Source organism: Podarcis filfolensis (genome assembly GCF_964270895.1).
Source record: "Podarcis filfolensis genome assembly, chromosome: 17".
Taxonomy (NCBI): Eukaryota; Metazoa; Chordata; class Lepidosauria; order Squamata; family Lacertidae; genus Podarcis; species Podarcis filfolensis.
In genome coordinates, this window is record NC_139621.1 from 35,611,961 (window position 1) to 35,632,362 (window position 20,402).

At 40.5% G+C, this 20,402-nt stretch overlaps 2 long non-coding RNA genes across 2 annotated transcripts in view; one reads left to right on the forward strand and one right to left on the reverse strand.

Moving 5' to 3' along the window:
- LOC310753041 overlaps positions 1–20,402 on the reverse strand; it is a 104,754-nt gene that overhangs the window by 19,837 nt on the left and 64,515 nt on the right. The window lies entirely within an intron of this gene.
- On the forward strand, positions 8,956–11,751 carry LOC310753034. Its single transcript, XR_014543089.1, has 2 exons — positions 8,956–9,876; positions 11,202–11,751. It is a non-coding gene; the product is annotated as an uncharacterized lncRNA (long non-coding RNA).

Here is a 20,402-nt window from a genome sequence, read left to right on the forward strand (position 1 = left end):
TCACCTTGGAGCAATTTCTCCAGAAGTTCCACTAGCTGAACCTGTAATTAATATTAAATTGACTTTAAAATAAAACATATGTTATTACACAAAAGCTTTAGTTAATGAAAAAATTAATTATTTATTCTCAGTGAATTATGAATAATCAGATTATTTAGAGTTGACTGCCTTCAAAGTAAGGGTGGGGGAGCAATATTACACATTACTGGTCTTTTCCCCAGCAGTTTCGTCACACTTTCCCAGTGTAAAGGAAAATTTAGCAACCTGTGCTTCTCTTATAAATTAACTGTACATATAATGTGCCAGAAGGGTACCCTTTACATTTATTTATGAATGGAAAGGGTGTCCCTTATACCACTTTGCTTCCAGTTTATCCATCCACACCATTTTTAGTTATAAAAGGATGAAATCCACATGGCATCTCTGCTTCATAAACCTCACTGGTTTATGGAGCAGAGTTATGCAAGAGCAGAACCTTTTCTTTCTGCAGTACTGTTTCCATTTGCACAGGGTTTTCAACAGAGCAGGTCCAGGTGGACTGTGTCCAAAAACGTTTGATGAAAATATATGTTTAGACATTTACATATAAGGCAACATTACATATAATTTCAACCTTTGCATGTGTTTGTCAGACAGGCAACAAATCCTCCTCCCCTTTACTTAAGATTCTCACTGCTGCCCCCCTTGTACTTGCAGGATCCCACCATCCAGTTGTGGAGCTGGATCACTAAATGGCTGCTCAGCCATGGGTGGTACTACAAATATAAAATTGTTTACTGCTTAAAGTTGAAAGTACACAAGGCGGGGGAGATGGAGGTTAGAGAAGAGGCAGAAGGGAACACTTTAGCAAGGTTGTTTACAACTTGACTGGAGACAAATTAGGAACATCTTAAAGACTCCAATTGGTGTCAAACAGGTTTGATAATCAACATATTAAACAGTAACAACAACAACTTGATGCATATGCATTTTGGATATTGTTGTGTAACCACAGATCAAAAACCCAGCACTGGAAACAGAGTGAGTGCATAATAATTGCCAGTGTGACCATAGCTTGAACTGGACATTATGCTAAGGTTACCAGATTTTTTTCAGTGAATCTGGGGACACTTTTCAACTTCAGTGGATTTTGTATGGGGACTAATTTGTAAATCCAGGGACTGTCCCCGGGAAACAGGGACATCTGGTTACCTTACATTATGCCCACTAGTTGTATATTAAAGGTACACGTGAAAAACTGTCGACTGGCTATCAAAGTAAGCTCACATTGTGTCCAAATCACCTCCGAGTGCTTTCACAATGCATTCTCCATTGAGCTGATCCTGACCAGTTCGCAAATTAGTAGCAAGCTAATGGGAAAGACGCGTGGCGCTGTGGGTAAAACCTCAGCGCCTAGGGCTTGCCGATCGCATGGTCGGTGGTTCGAATCCCCGTGGCAGTGTGAGCTCCCGTCTTTCGGTCCCAGCTCCTGCCCACCTAGCAGTTCAAAAGCACCCCTAAGTGCAAGTAGATAAATAGGTACTGCTTTATAGCGGGAAGGTAAACGGCGTTTCCGTGTGCTGCACTGGTGCTGGCTCGCCAGAGCAGCTTCGTCACTCTGGCCACGTGACCTGGAAGTGTCTCCGGACAGCGCTGGCCCCCGGCCTCTTAAGTGAGATGGGCGCACAACCCTAGAGTCGGACATGACTGGCCCGTATGGGCAGGGGTACCTTTACCTTTACCTTAATGGGAAAGATTACAAAAACCTCATCACACAGCACTTCATGCCAGCCAGGGTTCATTCATTTGATCGAATGCACTGGAAAATACCCTCCTGTATACACGCCGCCACTTTGCCACATTATGGAGCCTTGGCTGAAATGGGACATGGAGGGTGATTGAAATGGTGCTACTAGATCTGAAATATCAAAACTTTCAATAATTCAACAACTGGAAAGCTTAAAAAAATCTGTGAAATCAATCAGATAAATTATGTATTATCTACCAAAGCCAATAATTCATTGTCACATCCTCACAGAGTAGCAACCAGTTAAGTATAACTACACTGATGCTCTCCTATTTTGGGAAACAAGCAAGACAGAGAAAACTGCCTACATGAAATCCCTTCCTTCTCATGGCTGAACTGGTCAACCCCTAAAATGAGATTTATCATACCCTAACAAACTGAGACACAGAGAGATAATTTTCAGGTCCTGATATGAAGAGCTGCATCATACTGAAAGCTCTGCAGGTAATTGAGATTCCCATTTCTGACTATAATTTTTATACTTCAGATATATTTCTGTCAAGCAAATGTATGAGTGGAGATGTCTATTGGTTCTGCTTTGTTCAGTCTGCTTCCTCTCCTAATAATAAAAAACCCCTCCCTAGCACTTGATTTGAATTGCCTTTTTAGAGCAGTTGGAGGTATCACATCTGATTAAAATACCCTGTAATGTTTCTGCCTGAGGTATGGAGGCCATTTCCCTCCCTTTGGTGTTCAAACCCAGGCCGCTCCATTCCTCACTAGATGCCCTTCTAACATGCAAATAGGGAAGTTTTCTTACAAATGGGTATTGGGCATTGTCATTCAAAGTGTGCATAAATATGAAACTGTAAAGGAAAAAAGAACATTCGTACTTCAAACTCTATAATCAAAGGAAATACAAACCAATGAAAACTAAAAGGCAAGTAAGAACATTGCTGTTAACTGGACTGGACACTTTTTAGAAATAATCACATTTTCAAACTGCAGACCAAACACTGGAAGGCTAGACCAAAAAATAAATGAAATAAAAATCAATATTCTACTCCCCATCTCATGTTAAACATCGTATCGGTTTGGAGATAGCTTCTTATAAAACTGTCCAGAGCTTGTTTTAAACCTGGTGCAAATGTCAGGCTTAGCTGAGATTATTTCAAAGTGAAACTAAATTTATCAGAAATTCTCCTCCTAGCTACATCCTAGCCCAACAATTCACTCAGGCTTGTTGAGTTCATCCAGATGATGCAACTGGCAGGCAACATGTCAACTAGGGACTCAGCTACACAGCTGCAAACAAAACGTTATAAATGTGTTATAATGTGCAATATACAAATGTCACACTATGAAAAATTCAGTGTATTTTTCAAAACATTTTTTTAAAAGCATTTTTAATATGTGTGCAGATTCCTCCTATGACATGTTGACCTGCTGAACACAAAGTTCTGAAATGTCCTATTCATTAGACAGAGGGAATTAAGGCCTCATAAACAACATTAACTGATGAAAAATCAACAGACACCTGAATCATTAATTATTTTTTCCACAAACTGTCACACATTGGACTGGAAGTGTCCTTGCACTGTGAGTCTTACTAGTATTAAAAATAAAACTCTTCCATTCTGCAAAACAGAAATCCTGTTTTCCTCGCCCCTTGATGACATCGATTTGACACATATAGTACACATCTCCACACTGGCAATTTCCCAAAGTTTGCTGAACCAGAGGGCTATAGTAGGAGCTTTATTGCTCTTCTTCTGGATGTTATCCTCATAGACTAATATCTATGCCCAAACCTGCCTCTGACCAACTATCATTCCCATGCTGTCTTTTGTTAATGCAGATACACAGGATATCTTCAAAACCAGGTGCCTTGACTCACCTGCCATGCTAAAAACCAATGCCTCAAAAGGCATGAGACTTCTAGGGTCTTGCTCCTGAACCTTCCTCTTGGAAACAAAGAACAGGATCTGATGGATATTAAGCCAGTTGACTTGGACATTGGCTAATTTAATCTCTCAGTTGTTCATCTGTAGGTGGGATTAATCAGGATTGCCATACTTTCCATGTGATAGATATACACCTGGTGAATGCATTAAGGAGTTATGCTGGAAGGAAAGTTAGTGGAAAATTTGTGTCCACAGAGGAACATCCACTGATTGTGAAGTTCCATCTTCATTCAGGGCTTGTCTATTGCCTGCTATTGGATAAATTAATTGACACAACTGAAAAGCTTCATAACTCAGAATATTTAAACTGTTTTAGAATGTTTTTCATTTATTTATTTCATAAAATTTCTACACCCCTTGATTGTAAAAAACCCCTCAAAGTAGTTTACACACACTCAAGCTTTTGCTTGGTTTTTGCTTTTAAATTGTGTATCTGTTTGCCATCCTGGGCTACTTTGAAAGGAAATGTGGGCTATAAATTCAATAAACAAAAATTCAATAACTAATAATAGTTTCCCCCCCCAGATGTGGAATTCACCAACATCATGAATTGTCCTTTTGAATAGTAAATCACAATGAAGTCTGGTCTGTTTATTCTGAAAAAATAACATTGCTAATAGAAGCCTGCCATTTCCCAAGTACATTTTAAGCACATGCACACACACACACACACACACACACACACACACGTTGAACATTACCCTGATCATGTTTTAAACCCACTTTTTGAAACCCACCACCTAGGAGCTGCTTCACATCTGCTTTATCAAGACCATTCAAACTGCCAACAGTCATCAGAAAAGGTCAACTATTTGATTTCGGCATTTAAAAAATACTTGCGCAAATTGGCTTGGATCACAGTAGACAGCAGGCTTCATCAGCCATTATTTCTGATCAATGCAAATAAGATGGATGTCACTCAAGAGAGAGGCATTGAAAACAAGCAGTATAATCCTCTGAAAGGAGTGTGTGGAGGGGAGAGGGAAATGAACATGGTATTGATTAGCATCTAATCCAGTGTTTCCCAAGCTTCTGAAAACTGAAGGTATACTTCACTTTCTTTTCCCAAAAGGTTTACATTAAGCATGTGAAAAAGTAAAAAATTATCTTTCTACAGAGGAAGCCATCCCCTGGTGTCTCTGAATGAGTCCCTGCCCTGATAGGAAAAAAGGCGAGCTCAGGGGTAACTAATGCAGAGATACAACAAACAGCTCTGAGGGATGGAAAGAAATTGTGCTGCATCTCTGCTTCAGGTGTGATTGGTTCATTCAGCTGCCCTAAATGCAAAGACACAGCAGAATTAGCCACATACAGAGAGAAGAGACAAGCTGTAAGGAGACACTCCCAGAACCAACTCTGGGCCCCATCTTCCTTCATGCATGGGTGCTATGGTCCTCCCAGCAGCCATTAGTTAAATTGATTTATTTTTAACAGCCCTTCAACAGATCTCTCATCACATGCTTGTATGCCCAAGGACATGGTGTGGCCAGCATAGTGTAATGGTTAGGGTGTTGGACTAAGACAAGGAAGACTCAAGCTCAAATCTCCACTTGGCCCCTGGCCTATCATACTCTCCCAGCCTGGACAACTTCAAACGGCTAATTAACAATTATGATTATTTTATTAAATTTACATAAAATTCTCTAAGAGTCTTACAAAGAGAAATACAAAACAACATTTAAAAGTAAAAAATAGAGTCATTAAAACAATAAAAATGGATAAATCAAAATTTTCCTTCTGCTGAAAGAAAATGGAAGGGACATCATATCGGTTGTCTTGAGCTCCTTGGAAAAAAAGGTTGAATAGGATACGTATACATAACTAACCATTCAAAAGTGTGTTTGACATATTTGTTCTGAAACACACACCTCCCCACCACAGTCTATTTGCATGTTACCCTTCTTCAGAGGAGCAACATCTTCTCTCAAGAGATGGGTTGGTTCAGCCAGTCTTCCCCATTTTGCAATTTGGATAGCAATGAAACCAGCATTAGATTGACTTCCCTATGTGTGGTCTTTCCATTTATTCTGTTGATACTAACAATGCCTCTTGCTTATTCACTGATAGTACAGTAGAGTATATAAAGCAATAATGCATATTGATCAGACTGTACTGAACACCAATTATTCATTTTAAGGAGAGCCCAGTACCTTCTGGGAAATGCATTCTTGCCAAAGGCACATTAGGAGAAGGAATTGTGTGACAATGCAGTGAGCTGCTACAAACACTGTGTGCAAGAAAATAGTTATTGAGCTTTAACCAATTCCATGATCCTGCTCATAAAAAGTTGGGTAGAAAGTTGGTTCCAAATCCAAAAACACCAGCTGAACATAAAGCTTGAAATGCCACAAAGAGCTGAAAATGTCTATAAATCCTTCATTTAAATGTGATATGTCTGCTAGGAGAGAGTAACCCAGAGAGCAACTGAAAGCCATCACCATGCATTTGAAATGAATTTTGGCCAATATTTCAGTGTAGAGTGGATGGTTCTCATCACAAAACATGAGACAGATACTGTATAAGAGCAAATGCGTAATTTTATAAATAGGTTGTAACAAAATTCTTTTAAGTATGGAAATATGAGTCTAATTATGTGGTTCTAACTCCAGTATTGCACCAAAATTCCAATCAGTCTTATTCAGTTCTGAAATTAAGCCTTCTACACTTCTGTTAAGCCTTCTACTGATGCTTCCATCATCAGTGCTTTTTTTCTTTAAAAATGTTTAGGGGTACTCTCATTTTGACTCAAGAAAATCACCATTTTATAGTTCAATTCGGGAAAAATAAATACGGTAAATGGACAAAAGTACAAAGATTCACAAAATGTTTAGGGGTATGTGTAGCCCTGTGTCCCCCCAGAAAAAGCACTGTCCATCATCACAAACATTCTGAATGCGTGGAATTTTCTAAACCTTCCTCTTACCTCACCCAGTCACATTTTTTTGTGATCTTTTACTTTTCAAATAATTTCTATACAACTGGACATAGTGGCCCAGGAGTACAAATGTACTAAAATTGTCTCCAGAGCTCTTAGGATGATATGATACGATATGATACAATACGATACACGATACAATACGATAATCGTTATTGTCATTGTCCCATACAGAACAATGAAATTGAAAAAATCTACATCAGACATTCAAAAACCAATGCCTGCTATCCCAGCTATCCCAACCTGGTTAACCCCCTAAAAACTCTGATACCCCATAATTAAATACAATATACTCCCATAGAGACTACCTTACACTGTGTTTAAAACCCAAATCGCATTTGGATAAAAACTGTTTCTAGTCTTTATAACTCTGTACCTTCTTCCAGAAGGCAGAAGCTGAAAGAGATCATTTCCAGGGTGCGCACTATCCTGCACTATCTCTGCAGCTTTCTTATGACACCTGAAAGCATAGATTCCTCAAACCATGCAACTTATTCTATCCAGACTCAGAGTCTAAACAAAATGGAACCATTGAGAAAAGCAGCAAAAAAAAAAAAAAAAAGGTGGTCAAAATAGTCAAAAGATTCAGTTCAAATGTGGCCTCTCTCTACTTTAAGGCTGGGAAAACAAAATCATTATCTTAATATTATCTTTAGCAGGTGACTGGTGTGACCTCTACCCTAGACAATTTTCTATTTCTAGTCATACTCAAGAGTAGATTCATTGAAATTAATAAACATGACTAACTTAGGTCCATTGATTTCAATGGATTTACTCTGAGTAGTTTGTTGGATTCAACCCCATGTGCGCAATGCAGCCCCTGCTGCAGTAATGCTGGCAAACAGAGGAGATACATTTACCGTAGACTGCATCATTAATGCTCAGTGTGTTAAGTGGCCTTTAAATTAAACTAAGTTAAATAAACCCTTCTTTAATTTCCTAGTGAATCTTTTTCATTAACAGACACATTAAGGCTAAGCTCATTTACATATAGCTTATGCAAGCACATGATTCTGGAATGTCCAATTAATGAGACATAATCTGACTTGGAATGGGCAAGTGGCACAAGGGGTTGTGTTGAGTTGTGTAGACACTATGTCTGTCTCCAAAGGAGCACTGTGGCTCCAAGTCCTGTGCAAATTGGGTGAAAAGAAATAATGTGATAACTGAGTAGTCCAAGACTAATGACCCAGCGATAGAAACAAGTAATCCATTTCAGCAGTTGAAGAAAAAACAAGCAGATCAACAGCACACATTTGTTTGAACAAAGTAGGGAGAGACAAAGAAACTCGCTAGGTGGGTGTATCACATTTTGCACAAATTCACATATTGAAAGTAAACATGTAAGTTATGCTTTGGGTTTAGAAACTCAATCAACATGTGAGATATCTCCCTGATTTGGTTTGGGGTCCAATGTGGTGATCCTGATAGGGCCCAGATCAGAACCAAACCAGTTTTGGCCATGAACCAAATCAGGGGCCTTGTCTAGTCCTAATGTTTAATTAGAAGGGGGGGGGGAGAGACATACAGGTAGAGACTCTTGTCCGCATCATCTCAGGGTCATGGGTTCAACCTGGGAGGAAGTGTCCTCACTGAGACTCCCTCAAAGGCTCAAAACCAATAGCTCAGTTTAATGGGGAGCCAATGCGTATTCATTGGCTGTGGGACGTGGGTGGTGCTGTGGGTTAAACCACAGAGCCTAGGACTTGCCGATCAGAAGGTCGGCGGTTCAAATCTCCACGACGGGGTGAGCTCCCGTTGCTCGGTCCCTGCTCCTGCCAACCTAGCAGTTCAAAAGCACGTCAAAGTGCAAGTAGATAAATAGGTACCGCTCTGGCGGGAAGGTAAATGGTGCTCTGGTTCGCCAGAAGCGGCTTAGTCATGCTGGCCACATGACCCGGAAGCTGTACACCGGCTCCCTCGGCCAATAAAGCGAGATGAGCACCGCAACCCCAGAGTCGGCCACGACTAGACCTAATGGGTCAGGGGTCGCTTTACCTTCTTTAATGCGTATTCAACCAGGGCAACATGCCCATTAGAGAACATGGCCACAGATGCAAGTACAGTAGTTATAACAGATTTATGAAATAGATTTTACATTACCAATACTGTGTGGAGAACAACACCTGTGAATGAGAAACCAAGGTTTAACAGACAATGGAGCTAGGCTTGTGATGTCACAATACTTCAACATGATGGTGCACTTCATTAGAACTTTCCCATGTCATCTCCTGTTGAAAGAGTTTCTCTGTCTCACATCTGTAAGGGCAATCTAAAGCACTTCACTGGCTGTTAACATTTTTTGAAATTAACCCTTTTTTGAAAGGGTTAATTTCCAAACTTTCTTCATTTCAGCAGCCTCATTTAAAAGGGGAGAAGCCTGTTGGTTGTTGCTGCCGCCACTGTTAAAGTTTCGCAGTTAAACAATTAGGAATTGGAACACTTTGTGATCTACTGGAAATCACTGAGAGATTTACCAGTAGATCCCAAAATCTACCTTCTGCCCACCAGTAGAATTGGCTTCCAAAGTATACAATGAAAGCTAACAGTTTCCACACATACATGGCCTAAATTAGAGTTTGGACAGAGTGCTGAAGATGGAATTATCAAATGAGTTAAACAAGTTTAACCCCTCTGGAATCAATGGTCAAGAACATTCAACATTGAATTGCACCCAAAGAAGTCATGATGGAGTCAGATGCTTCTCTTTACTTCATATATTTGTGAATTCTGATCAATGACTTGAGTCTTCCCAAATTTTACATGCGTAAGTGGCTATTTTAAGCCTCACCAAGACAGCATATCCCTGTTTACCATATGACAGATTAATACTTTTATTTCTATTATGCAAAATCATTTCCCCAACCCCCCCAATCCCTGGAAGTCTCTCTTCTTTCTTGTCTCTACGTGCCCAGCATGCCCTAATGACAAAGGGTGATAAATAAAACCAGAAGGCAGGGGACTGTTTGGCTCAGCGACTTGCCCACTTCTGGGATGAGGGTTTTCAAATCATTGACTAAAAAATAATTCTGATTAGATGACTATAAAAGGTGAAAAGTGTAATAAGTTTAGCGTCCCTGCCTGGGAACATCAGAGGCACACAACCTCTTGAATATTGATCAGGTCTGAAAGAAAAGCCAAGGAGAAGAGAGAGCAGGAAAACCAACACTTCTTTGGACAGCGATAACTGCGTATCACACCCAGGCTTCGTCCACAGGGAACAAGGCAACACAAACCCATTAAAATCAATGGTAAGGGTGACTACAATGCAACGTGCATTTCTCCCTTGATTTACAGCTTAATGTCTCTGACATCCCTCCACTTTCAAAGACAAAATTCTTTTGCATGAGGAACATTGCATTTTACTATAATACCAAAAGGCAACTTTTGCACTTACAACTAGGTGGCTATTGTCAACACCAGATCATTATTCCAGTGGGCGTTGAACTAAGTGTTCATTCATAGTGACTCCTGGTCAATTAGCACTTGAAACAATAGTGTGTTACTGTAGGTTCCTTAATTTATAGACAACTGGCTATTTAAAAAGGGGTTGCACAACTTCATTGAGATCTGGTAGAGTGTCCTGGTTAAGAGACTAACCAAGAGCTTATCCACACTTCCCTTCACTCTTTCCAGGCCTGGTCCGTGCTTTGAGTTTTAAATCCACGGAAAACACAAATTGACGTTTGCTGTGCTTGAGTGCTAAAGAGTGGGTTTTCACGGGGAAAGCTCAGGGGCAAAAAACAAAACAAAACACACAATTTTAAGCATGTGCCTGGAAAGAGAATGGCAAAAGGTAAGTGTTGAGTTGTGGGTAAACATATCAGACGCCACAGCGATTCTTCAAACAGCTCTTGTTTATTCACAGGCCAGAACAGAACTGAACTGAAGGGTTCAGCCAACCTGCTTATATAGAGCTCCACTAGAACGCAACAGTAACCATTTTGTGTAACTATCCAATCACTGAACGTCACTTTCAATCCCTTATTTACATATGTGGACCTGAACTATCTACAGTATCCCCCTGCTGGCCCAGGGTGAGAACTTCAGTACATAACAGTAAGTGTGGTTCAAATCTTGCTTCTGCCATGAAATCACTAGGTGACACATGAGAAGCTACTTTCTCCAGGCCTGAGCTTCCAGTCTGCAATAATTGGTATGTGTGTGTTAATATTGACTTACCATACAAGACTGGTTGTACAGATTACAAGTAGGTAATGTATGTGAAGTGCTTTGAACACTCGAAAGTGTTATTCAAATGCTATCACTGCTGTTGCTACTACTACTACCAGTGGCGTAGCATGGGAAACTAGGGAGCGGTTGCCCAGAGTGGAAAATTGTTAGGGGGTGTAGAATTTCAACACCTGGTGCTGCCTCAATACAGTTGTGCACTTCCGTCACTGGGCTCCATCGAAAACGGCTTCTCCATGTGAATCAGGAAGTGACATCTCCAGACAACGGAAGGACTCTTATCTCTGCGGCTGCAATGTCCTAGGTGATGTGGATGCTGTTAGGTCATTGAATGTGCATATGTACTCCATCCATTTCCCTCTTTCCCATCCACCCTTCCGCACAGCCCCAGGTGCCGGTAACCCACGCTATGCCACTGACTACTACTGCTGTTGGCAGCTACTCACAGAGGCAGCACAGATGACAGTGGACGGCCCTTACCTTAATGCCTTCCCTGAACTCCCAGAATGATCAAGCTAGTTACTCTTCAAAATGCACTCTTGGGCTACATGAACCTTAGAACGATCTCATCCAGCAAGGCAATTCTCATGCTGAAGAAGCAAGCACTTCTTTCTCAAATCAGATGTATTTATTTTTTAATCACTAAAGCTTGTTGAGCCCTTCATCAAACAAGATGGCTTTTTTTTTGCTATAAATAAAATCAACACAGGCACACAGCAGCTTTTTTGGTATCCCTGATACCAAACAGATGAACAGCTGAACCTTGGGTGTGCTGAGAGATATCACTTCTATGTGATGCAAACATTCCTTAAATTTTCCTCCATACAATAGATGTGAGATCTGTATCCCATATATGTGTGTGTGTGTGTGTGTGTGTGTGTGTGTGTGTGTGTGTGGAACATGCCATTAAATCATGACTAGAATTCAAGTCTAAATACTGTGTTTCTTCAAGCGAGTCTGCATTTGTTAATACAAAAAGGGGAAAAAATGTATTCTGGTATAAAACCCTTGAGATGGCACATTTCATTTCCAGCGGGTCATAGGAGACAGCAGGCACTGTTAAATTTGTTCTATTATTCACGCATGTACACAATAAAAAAAATGGCAATACAATTACCTATGCAAAGTCCACGATACTGTGAACTGTCAAAGGAGGCTGGGAGGCAAACTACCAGAATTTAAAACAAAATATTACCATGAAACACACTCGATCTGACACTGCAAAGCCTTTTGATAGTCCTAAACATATTGAATGCCCAGTGGAAATTTAGCTTTTCATTCCGGCCCAAATTTGATTAAGCATGGCAGGAATGGAGAAATCCCTTTTCAGCAGCAGTCTGAGGTCACCGTCGCTTTCAGACAGGTGCAGAAATGCAGCTCAGGATGCAATATCTAAGGCATAATTTCCAACAATTTCTAATGCAACGCACAACAGACAGCAGGGCTCGTCCACGTTAGGCTGCTATTAACAACCCAGCCAAAGAGGTGGTGGTCTTAAATATATTGATTTGTTCAGACAAAAGCTCTGTTTGAAACAGTGGGATTTAATTCCAAGTCATTTGCGATCTAAGTGGTAACCACGACCATCATCATCATTTTATTTTGCCTTTCCATAGTCAAAACTATGCTCAAGGCAGCTGACAACATGACAAGATTTACATAATTACCAACATAACAAAAGTCATAAACAATAAATAAAACACATCAAAAGGTACACAACCAAATGGAAAACAATTTCCACATAAATAATAAAATCTAAAACAAAAAATACAACATTATTATCAAAAACATAATGACAAAAATAAAAAATAAAAACAATATTTAAAAAGGAGCCCTCTCTGTCCAGCGGCAGCAGCAGCAGCAGTCCTTAATGGAGCCTGTCAGGCCCCACCCCAAGCCAGGTGGAGAGAGGCAGGGCACTTATAGATTGTTGAGAAAGGAAGACAGTTTAGTACTGGAGGACAGAAGAGTCAATAAGAGGATAAGTCAAGGAATTATTGAGTGGTAAACTCATAATCACTTACATGCTTAGAGCAGCTTACAAAGGATCTATTCTTTCGCAGCTCTAAGAAAACCAGGTGCTTGCTTGCTACTAACCAGCATGGATTCTTAAGAATATGCACACTAGGGCATTTTGCCCTAACCTGATGCTCTAAGGCTCTTTTAGACAGCAACCATCAGCCCCTAGACTAGCATGATCAATGGTGATAGGAGCAGAGTCCAAAACATCCAGAGGGCACCATGTTGAGGAAGGCTGTGTTAGACTATTCCTTATCAAATTGCCTTTTCTGGCTTTCTCAAGGTTCAACCTTTGAGAAAAGTCTTCCTTTATTCATCTCCCTGTATTTCAGCCAACTGTCCTTGAACCTGCACTGCCAAAATGAATGAAACTTCTGACAACTTCAAAAGGTTGAGGCTACTGTGGTGGATTTCCTAGATTGACAGGAATGACCATTGAGAGCCCTCCCATCTCTGATTTAATGACTTCCTGTTGCAGAGGCCAAGCCAAAGAGCCTGCAGTCCCCGGGAGACTGTTCAAACATTGGTGGCCACGTTCTTGTAATCTTTTCGTTATCTTTAGAATAAATTTTAAAATAAATTAAAGTTAAATATAATGACTGTTGCTACGCTGAGCACATTTCATTGGGCTAAGGTTGCAATCTCTCTCACACTTGAGAGAAAATACCACCAAAGTAAATGCAGCTCGTTAGATTTGGCAAACCTCCGCTGGAAAGGCTAATGTTTGGTGCAACCTGTCTGGAAAATTAATGAGTAAACGCCTAGATTCTACTTCATTGGAACTGAGAAAAGATGGTGTCTGCCACCCGAGGAGGACTTTTGGATGGTTTTGGCATAAATACCAGCGCGCGAGGATTTACTGCAAACAAAAGACTTACCAGCTACAAAAAAAGGGAGAGTCATACAAAGTTCACACAGAAGCATAATATTGTTTAGTTCAACTCGCCTGTGGAAACAACTCAGAGGCTATGAAAGAAGGAGGATAATAACAAGAAGATTGAAAGATGGGACTAATGGACACTAAAAGCAGCAGAAATATGAGATGATTGGAGCCACTGAACTCGAAGCATGGGAACCCCCAGTAAAAAATTAACAATTTGGCAAAATATTTGTACTTTATATGTATTTGTATAATTTGGAATATTTAATGTGATTTGATTGAATTGTTAAAATGGAAAACTTAATAAAAATTATTATTAAAAAACAACAACAAAGTAAATGCAGCTCAAACTATTTAGGATTAACATATACCGATATTTTTTTGGTCATAGACAGGACTAAAAGCAGCCGTGAAAGAGCAATTTAGACGGGGAAAAGATTACCAGCAAGCACACAAATCCCTCCCACAAAATAGTAGAAAGTTTGGATGCACCCACTGTCCTTATTCCAAAATGTGTCAGGTTCTACAAGAGACTGACACCTAGCCAAAGGCAGAAACCCACTCTGTCCCCCTTATCAAGGGGACCTGGATTTCCCATTTCAGGACCTCTCAGTCCAGTTTCTTGGAAGGAGGAGTGTAAATCCCAGCCACATTTCTGCCTGGGGAAGGATTAATTCTTGCCTCTTGTCAATAGAACAGAGGCGCACATATTATGCTGAAAAGTCCTGCTAGAGGACACCGTCAAGACAGCAAAGGACAGAATCCTGGTCTTCTGCTTGAACCCCAAGACCAATTCACTTGCCAATTAACACCCTGTTGATAGGAGCAACTGCCTTCCCTGCCACAGGTTTATTTAGCAGGAAGCACATGCTGATGCTGAGATGATTTTCAGTGTGTTATATCACCTTTGCAAGATAATCAATAAAAATTTAAATGAGAAGAAGTTGGTTGGTTCTTTAAATCCCATTAAACTTGAGCACCAATTTATAACCCTCTGCAGAATTAAGTGTTTTTAGAACACCAGTACTGTGTAATAGCATTTGCAAAACACTCGCTGTCCTTTTGTTGATGTGATTAATCATTCCTAGGGTATGTTTTGAATATTCCAGTTGCAGGTTTGCAAAACTGTGTAACTCATTTCATAAATTTTGTTCTTGCTGGAGTGGTTCCACAGGCACCCTCATTCTGCCAGGCGAACAATGACGGCTGCTTCTTATTTGCCCTGTTAATTCTGCAGTTGTGAAGACTAGAGACAGTCATACTATGCGGTACTAAATTTATGTATTGCACGAATTTAATCTATTCTTTAATACATCACACACATGATGCTTGCTAATCCAAAATGAATGTAATAAATCTGAAATTTCTAATGTTACTGTGAAATAACGCCATTGATAAAACAGCACTTTGTACGCAACGAAGATTTTCATGTTTTATTGGGGAGGGGGAGAAATATGTAAATACAACAATCAACTCCAACATAACAACTAAAATAACTTTTAATTGTTTTCCCTTCCCTTATATTTTCTGCATGGCTGACTTTGCTTACGGCTTCGTGAAAGGCCAACTCATCAGTTTTAGTTGTTAATCAAGAACAGTAATTGTGTAAGTTATAAACATACAGAACGATACTTTGCCTAATAGGATAACACATCCCAGAAAATGCAAAGTGGTGGAGTTTTTTCATGCTAATAATTTGTAAGGCTTTTATTTGAATAAACAAACTCCCAAAGAGGCATTTGAAATCGAGACGTTACGAGTTTTCCCCATGTACATTTATGAAACAGAGGGTGCCCATTCAGAAAAAAAAGAAGCTTGTCTTGCAGATCTGAAAAACGGATTCCTTGCTGTGCTCCTTCAGCTTGAAATCTGTCTGGTGCCAAGGAAAATCAGGGAATACCCCTAGCATGAAACTCAAGTAACAACTATGTTATCAGTTTCGGTGCTAAAAGCGTGAGATGCCTCATGTGAGCAACTTGCTGAAGCAAAAGAGATGCTGAATTCTTCTTATACTTCGTGACTATGAATGGCAATTCAGCCAGTATACATTTAGGATGGCTTGCCTCTCTCTGCTGTTGTGCTTGGGTCATGAATGTGATCCTGCTTAAAGTCAAACCAAAGTGCTGCAAGGAAGTGCTTAAGACACATTGATCTCAGCTAAAGTCACATCTGTCTCATTCACACTCCTTTTTCTGTAACTGAGAAATCAAGGAGGATCATTGAAGTTGCTGAGCTTTGACAAGTTCCTTTTGTTTAAGCTCATGATCATTTTAGCTTCCCGAGTTGAATGGATAGCTGGCCATAACCTTAGCCACGTTCACACATAATGCAAAGCCAAAGCCATGACTGACACAAGCCAAGGTTTATAAACTAACAACCATGGCTTATTTTTTTGATATATTTTGTTAAATTTTAGTAAATTCAAAAATTTAATTAAAACTTTTTTTAGAAAACAAAGTAACCAAGGCTCATCATCATCATCATCATCATCATCATCATATTAGTATACTGCCCTATACCCACAAAATAAATGGAATTCCTGCTCCTCCCAAATAAATGGAATTCCAAAGAGAAAGGATTTGGCTTAACTCCTTTTTCCTAATCCACTTCAAATGGGAAAAAGTAAAGCTACTGCCTTAGTATGTTTTGGAAGGCAAATCCACCATTCTGGACGCTGGCTGGCCCAGCCTCTCTCAGTACGCTTATGTTGGTGGATTCCCAGCAAAATACAGAGCTTCTTTTCATTCCATCTAAGACCCATCATAATGGCAAGCTTATATGCCACCTCCTGGGTTCTGTCTCTTTGTTACAGTCTAGAATTTTCAGTCTCCAGTACAAAGGCAACATCTGGAAGGTGAGTGTAATTCTTAACAGGTCACATTGTTCCATGGGACAAATTAAATGCGCTGCTAAATCTTGGCCATGGCTGAGGGGGCCAAACCCAGCTCAGGCCCTTCTGGGGAGGATTATACACAGAGACACATCCTCACTTCTTCCTAGTACCCCACCCTTTAATTTAAAGGATGTTCCTCTATTGCTGTTCCTATCACTCTATCATGAAGGTGAACCAATATTCCTCCAGATGTTGTCAGACATCAACTCCTGTTAGCCCCAATCATGCATGGCCAATGACCAGGGTGAGGGGAACTGGAGTGCATCAACACCTGGCCACAGGTTCCTTAATACTGGGCTAGTATTTGAAACAACAAAAAATGTTAACAAATACAGGTTTGGAAACTTTTGTATTGGTCTAATGGCGACCCCAATTACAATTTCATTATTAACAGTAATGTTCAAATGCAATGCAAGGTTTGGATGGGGTGCTTGAGCACTTAAGTAAAGCCATATACTGGCATCAACTCATAGCCTGACAGAGAATCTACTGAGTTATTAAATGGATTTAAGTGGATGAATTCTGGTGCAGTCTGCTCAGCAATGCATGAAGAAAAGAGTTTGAGGTGTAAAAAATGTCAAATAGCTTTCTCATATGCATTAAACTGTTAATAAAGATAAAATGATCTTTATGTTTTGGGTTTCTAATGTCTCTTTTATGAAAGTAACCAGGAGCTTTGATTCACGATTCGTTGGTTTCCGAACGGTGTGTCATTACTTAGAACACATCAAGAATAACTTGTAGACAAGACACGGAGCCTGGGGGGAAAGCTGGCAAAGTGAGCTGGAATACCTGCAGCTTTTGATACCGTGACTCGCCTATTGTGGTTGTTTCTCAGTGGCACCATGGTCATTTGTGGAGGTAGCAGGAGTGAGGGACAGGAGACAATTTAAGGAATAAGTTACAGTGCCCCCAAGCTGGAGCAGAAAGCAATCACTAGTCACAAAACTGATCCCTATCCACTGGACTGAAGTGGGACTGAGCTATGCTTCAAGGCAAAGGACTGCTCTGTTCTCCCCAACAAAGAAGGACCAAAAATACTCAGTGGCGTAGTGGTAAATTCTGAGGAAGAGGAGCTCATTGCGACAGCCCTCATAGCCACGTCTCCAAGGAGGGGACAAAAATGAAGCCAAGGGAAACCTGAGTTCACATCCCAGAATAGCCACAAAGCTCACTGGTGACCCTGGGCCAATGACTATCTGAGCCTACCCTACCTAACAAAGAGATCATGGGATGTATTCAACTAAGTTATTCAGTGGGATAGACCCACTGAAATTAATGGACCTAACTTAGTCATGTTCATTTATTTCAATGGACCTACTCTGAGTGAAGCTCAGTTGACTACCACCTTCTGCGCCTGTCCTCCGGTCCCAAGTTACAATGCTGACAAATACTGCTCCAATAGATGACCCGGTTGGTCCTGCAATGAAAGCAAGCACTGAAACTATGCTTCGCCCCCCTAGCCATGTTCCTCTTCATTATACCAGTGAGAATAGCCATTCTGCAGATTTCTAATAGAAAGTATTCAGCATCTTCACAAAATGACAACTTCCATGCATCTCCAAGGCAGGGGAAGACAGTTAAAAGTTTAGGGGTGTGGCTTTGTATCCCTGTCCTTTCCTTCTCCCTCACAATTATCTTTTTGTTTTTACATTTGATTTTTTAAATGCTATATTGATTTTATTACACGCACCATTTTGAGAAGAGTTCCATTCTTCTTGATTTAGCAGTACCAAAATATTTATTAAGTAAATGGTCAGATAACATGCCAGTTATGATGGTGCACGCTCCTCAGCCCATTCTGTTTATTTATTTATTTAAGGAGTGTCCAGATTGCCCTTCAGTAATCTGGAGAAAAAACGGTCAGGGAAAGCAAGCGTACAAGCAAAATGCTAAAGCAATGTATAAAATCTGAACTAAAAGTGGCGCAGAACAATAAAAGACAACACTAAAAAAAAAAATCCAAGTTGAACAGACAAGACCAGCGTTAAAACCAACTCACACTTTACATGATGAAATGTCTAGGAGAATAAACACTGTATAGTTGGTGCCACAAGGTAAGCCATTCTTAGGAGGACCATGACTGAAAAGCTCCCCCCTCAGTCAGCACTCACATAATTTTAGATTGTAAATTAGCCTTTGAAAGTTTAGTTGAAATATTTTATAGCAAGGAATAAAGAGTTAGTTGGTTAGTTAGTTAATTCTAACATTCATGGAGCTCCCTTATTCAATGAAAAATGTATTCAGATTTTCCCAGCAATGCTTTAAGGACTTTGGAAATATTTCACTGCCAGACAGTGCTATAGATGTGAGACCTATGCAAAATCCCAGGTCATATTTCGAATTCAAGTCAGCCTGTCAAAGTAGAAAAAGACCCAACTTCATTCATTAAAGTTCAATTACAGCTTAAAATTAAATTAATAACTGACAGACCACCTTTGAATGACACTGGAAGCATAATATGCAGGGGCACCATTTCAGATTTTAGAAGCGAGGACCAGGCTCTCATCAAATCAGCTCTTGGATTTACTTAAGGTTAAACTATGAACAACCACAACAAAACCTCATTTGTTTATTCTGCAAACAAATTATCAATCACATTTTTTATTAAAAAGGTGTCCATAAGCAAAGCTCTGATGGATTAGACGCAAGGCCCATCTAGTCTAACAGATGGCGGCTAACAGATTGAGGTTGAATCCTGACAAGACAGAAGTACTGTTTTGGGGGGACAAGAGGTGGGCAGGTGTGGGGGACTCCCTGGTCCTGAATGGGGTAACTGTGCCCCTGAAGGACCAGGTGCGCAGCCTGGGAGTCATTCTGGACTCACAGCTGTCCATGGAGGCACAGGTTAATTCTGTGTCCAGGGCAGCTGTTTATCAGCTCCATCTGGTACGCAGGCTGAGACCCTCCCTGCCCGTGGACTGTCTCGCCAGAGTGGTGCATGCTCTGGTTATCTCTCGTTTGGACTACTGCAATGCGCTCTATGTGGGGCTACCTTTGAAGGTGACCCAGAAACTACAACTAATCCAAAATGCGGCAGCTAGACTGGTGACTGGGAGCGGCCACCGAGACCATATAACACCGGTCTTGAAAGACCTACATTGGCTCCCAGTACGTTTCTGAGCATAATTCAAAGTGTTGGTGCTCACCTTTAAAGCCCTAAATAACCTCGGTCCAGTATATCTGAAGGAGCGTCTCCACCTCTATCATTCAGCCCAGACACTGAGGTCCAGCGCCGAGGGCCTTCTGGCGGTTCCCTCGCTGCAAGAAGCCAAGTTACAGGGAACCAGGCAGAGGGCCTTCTCGGTAGTGGCACCCGCCCTGTGGAACGCCCTCCCACCAGATGTCAAAGAGAAAAATAACTACCAAACTTTTAGAAGACATCTAAAGGCAGCCCTGTTTAGGGAAGCTTTTAATGTTTAATAGATTATTGTATTTTAGTGTTTTGTTGGAAGCCACCCAGAGTGGCTGGGGAAACCCAGCCAGATGGGCGGGGTATAAATAATAAATTATTATTATTATTAATCTTTCTGCGCTACCATTAGCCAATCAGGTGCCTCTGGGAAGCTCAGAAGCAAGACACATGCACCAATCACATCCCCCAGAAACTGGTATTCAGAGGCACACAGCTTCTGTTACTGAAAACAAATTGCTATCAATAATATTAATAATGATGATAATATTGCTCATATGCAGCTTTAGCCAATCATTTTAAAGTGACTTATAAATAGCAAACTATGCAATAAAAAGGTAAAGGTAAAGGTACCCCTGCCCGTACGGGCCAGTCTTGACAG